The 4156-nt window shown below is 44.9% G+C and overlaps 1 pseudogene; it reads right to left on the bottom strand.

The window, feature by feature from the left end:
* Positions 1-2568: 2568 nt before the first annotated feature.
* On the bottom strand, positions 2569-3741 carry LOC119389168 (uncharacterized; annotated as a pseudogene).
* Between the last annotated feature and the right edge of the window lie 415 nt (positions 3742-4156).

Raw genomic sequence — 4156 nt, 5'->3', positions numbered from 1 at the left:
GACAAGTGATGGCTGTAATGTCATTGGAAAGGCCGTTCCAGTCTGTTGCTGCCCGGTCGAAGAATGAGGACGAAAAAGTGACGGTGCGCGCACGCGGCCGCACAACTTTTGCGGGTGACTGGTGCGACTGGAGATGCGTGTCTGGGGGAGGATATATGGTGGCTGGCCGAGTGAGCTGTAATACAACTTATGAAAAAGACAAATGCTAGCAGTGCGGCGACGAGATGCGAGTAATGATAATCCGGATTCTGTTTTCAGTGCCGATATACTGACGTCATATGAGTACTTACAGTGAATAAATCTTGTAGCTCGATTTTGAAGCGACTCGATTTGATTGATGAGATGTATTTGACGCGGGTTCCAAATGGGGGATGCGTATTCTAATTTCGTCCTGATGAGAGACTGATAGGCGAGTAGTTTTACACGTAGAGGGGCATGGCGCAGATGACGTTTTAGGAACCCGAGTGTTTTATTAGCAGATGAAATGATGTTCGTAATGTGTGTTGCCCAGGTTGTCACTACAAAGGGTTACTCCGAGATATTTGTAAGAATGAACCAATTCAAGGTTGGCATTAGCAATTCGGTAAGAGAAAATGAGTGGATTTTTACGGCGGTGGAAAGAGACGGTTTTGCATTTGTTAGGGTTTAGTTCCATTAGCCACAGGCAACACCATTCTTGCACGCTTCGCAAATCATCTTGAAGTGACGTGTTATCTGAAACGCTGTTAATTTTACGATAAATTACGCAATCATCTGCAAACATACGGATGTTAGAGGACACATGCAATGGTAGGTCGTTAATGTAGATCAAAAACAGTAGTGGGCCAAGTACGGACCCTTGAGGGACGCCTGACGTTACGGGGGTAGCGCTGGAAGTTTGATTGTTAACGATGACTGATTGTGAACGGTTACTTAAGAATGTTTTGATCCATGCTAAGATATCGGCATTTAGATGTAACGCGGCAAGTTTTAGTAGTAGACGCTCATAAGGAACTTTGTCAAAAGCTTTTGAGAAGTCTAAAAAGATGGCGTCAGTCTGTAGGTTAGAGTCAAGATTTACATGCAGGTCGTGAACAAACATAGCCAGTTGCGTTTCGCAGGAAAAACCTTTCCTGAAGCCATGCTGCGATGAATGAAAAAAAAATTGTTAGCATCGAGGAAGTCCATGATATGGGTGTATATGATATGTTCAAGTATTTTGCAGGGTACACTGGTCAATGAGATGGGGCGATAATTTAATGGGGAGTGTTTGTTGCCTGATTTGAAGACTGGAACGACCTTTTCGTGTTTCCAGTCAGGAGGGAGCATGCCTGTTGAAAGTGACTGCGAAAACAATAAAAAGAGATATGCTGCACAAATGTGTTTAGTGTTTTTGAGAACTTTAGAAGTAATTTCATCCACACCAGCTGACGATGAAAGCTTTATATTGTCTATTAGGGATGTAATGCCGGATAAAAAAATGTAATTGGTTGCATGGTACATTCAAAAGTGGCATGGGGAACAGAGAATGACAGTTCAATTTCTTGAGTAAAAACTTATGCAAAAGCGGTGTTAAACACACGGGCACATTCAGCGTCGGTTAGGCATCACCTGACTCGCTTGATAAGGTAATGGTGCGCGTGTCCTGTAGGTTAAGGACTTGCCAGAATTTTTTCGGGCTGTTCTTAAGCATGTTCGGCACTTCAGAGTGAAAGAATGAACGTTTGGCATGGCGTATGGCTTCCAGATAAGCAGTTTCAGCTGCTTTGTACTTATACCACGCTTCGGGTGTGTTACGAAACTTAGCTGCGCGGAAGAGAAGCTTCTTTTGTTTTCTAATCGCTTCAGAGCTTTGTTGAACCAGGGTTGCGCTAAGTTGGAACGAATGCTAATTTGGGGAATGTATTTGTCTACCAAATTGCCTAGTTTCTCTTTGAAAATGCACCAGTTTTCGTCTACGCTATGCGAAAGAAAGGCACTTTCAAAAGTAGGGTAATATTGCGTAAGTTTGTGACTAATTGCTTCGTAATTGCCCTTATCATATAAACGAATAGTTTTTTTAACAGTACGTGTCAAGATAGGTTTGATTACGAAGTCAACGTGAATGACTTTATGGTCGCTGATCTCGGGAAGATACGCAACGGATGAGACACCCTCGGGATAATTTGTTAATATAAGGTCTAGAATACTTTGACAGGTACCGGTGACACGGGTCGGTTCTGTGAGCACTTGGGATAAGTTATAGTTTAGGCATACCTCAAGGAACTCGTTCGATTCCCTTGATGTAGCCACTGGAGTAGGCGGGTTCGACCAAGCGATATTTGGAAAATTAAAGTCTCCAAACAGAATTACATGCATATTTGGGTGTTTGGTCGTTATTTCACTTAGGATGTTGCTTAGCTTGAAAGAGAAGTCTGGGGGGCTTTGAGGGCGCCTGTAGCAAACGCCTAGTAGGACTGAATGAGGTGTAGCATGGCATTTAAGCCATAGGATTTCAAGATCGGACAGAAAGTTGTCAAATGTACAGGGTATATCTTGGCTCACGGCGACAAGTACCCCTCCGCCCCGTGTAGACCTACGATCGTTTCGAAACAGTTGAAAATTTGGTAGGTCAGCAAGCACCTCACTGTCCGTTACGTCTCCTGTAAGCCACGTTTCCGTTAATACTAGAAGGTTGCTGCGAGATAACGAAACCAGATTAGAAATAATGTCACGTTTTGGGAGGAAGCTGCGTATGTTAGTGAAGATAGCAGAAAGCGACAAGTTTGATTGCGGGGTGCGCTGAGGGCGGAAAGGCACATGTTGATGACTAGGCAATTGCTATATTTCTTTAACAGAATCAGTTGAATGGTCAAACACGTATCGTTTGGTTCCAATGTGCAATGTTTTGAAGCGCAGAGAATAGGCCGTAGATTTCGATTTGCCGAAAGCGATGAGGTGTTAGCGAGCAAATCTAATAGACTGAGAAAAATCTTCTCCGACGCTAAACTTACTGCCCTTAAATTTGGGGCCATTTCGAAGGATAGATTCCTTGGTTTTGAAGTTGTTAAATTTTACTATAAGTGGCCGAGCACGGCCTACTGAATGGCGTCCAAGACGATGCGCACGGTCAATGTGATTCGGATCAACTATGAAGTTCAAATGCTCTTTGCAGTGGCGACTGATGATTTCTTCGGATTCGGCAAAAGTTTCCTTCGGGTTAGGATCCGGAATGTTATAAAATATGAGATTATTACGACGCGACCTGTTCTCGGCATCTTCCATCTGTGTAGCAAGGCGAGCGATCTGGCCAGCCGTATGAGTGGTATCTGATCTTATTGTATCTAGCTCGGTTCTTAAGGTTGAGATGGCTTTATAATGTTCTTCTAAATCAGTCATGCGCTTACGTAGGTCGTACAGCGTCTTGTCTGTTGCCAGTAGTTTGTTTTTTAGGTCGAGTACTTCGTTGATTAGCTTTGATTGACCAGCAGTTAGCTTTCCTAACTCAGTCATTACGTCCTTAATATCAGGCGGGCCGGGATTGGTTTCTATATCACCCGACAAGAGCAACAAGCATTTCACGACATGAACACATTCGACAACAATTGTAGCGCAGCACCGTGGGCTCGGCAGCTGTATTAGAAAATAGTTGCTGGATTTCTTCCCGAAAGAAAGATACGATCCACTGACCTGCATGGCGAAACACAGCGGATTAGTGGTCTGCGCTGGAGCACAGCCACCGAGCCCACAGTTTGCGGGGGACAACAGGGGCGGTTTTATAGCTGACGTGTGCGACGATGTCACTGACGATGGCGCTTTCCATGATGAATCAGGATCCAACGTGGGCAGCGGCGGTCGGGATCCAACGTGGGTGATCGACGGTCGACGCTCTGCTCGCCGCTATCAGTGCATGCCGTGTGTATTGCTGTAAATCAACTTTCCGTTTCCCGGCCACAAGTTCGGCCAAATAAACAGTTTCCTCTTGTAAACGCCGACTGCTGTCTTCGTCGACGTCACGACCACGTGACAATATCTAGGGAGCTGGTCACTTTTCGCAACTCTCAAACTGCCTGCGTGGAGTCCGTATACACAAGCAGCCTATTGAGTGACAAGCAATCCACCTTGTGTATAATGAGTGTTAAGCCGTCCTGTATAGCTGCGACCTTCGCCAACACTGATGGGAATGGTGCCTCTGTAA

Source organism: Rhipicephalus sanguineus, chromosome 4, assembly GCF_013339695.2.
Source record: "Rhipicephalus sanguineus isolate Rsan-2018 chromosome 4, BIME_Rsan_1.4, whole genome shotgun sequence".
NCBI classification, from domain to species: Eukaryota; Metazoa; Arthropoda; class Arachnida; order Ixodida; family Ixodidae; genus Rhipicephalus; species Rhipicephalus sanguineus.
Note: the sequence above shows the minus strand (reverse complement) of the source record. Positions and strands in the feature narration are given on the sequence as shown.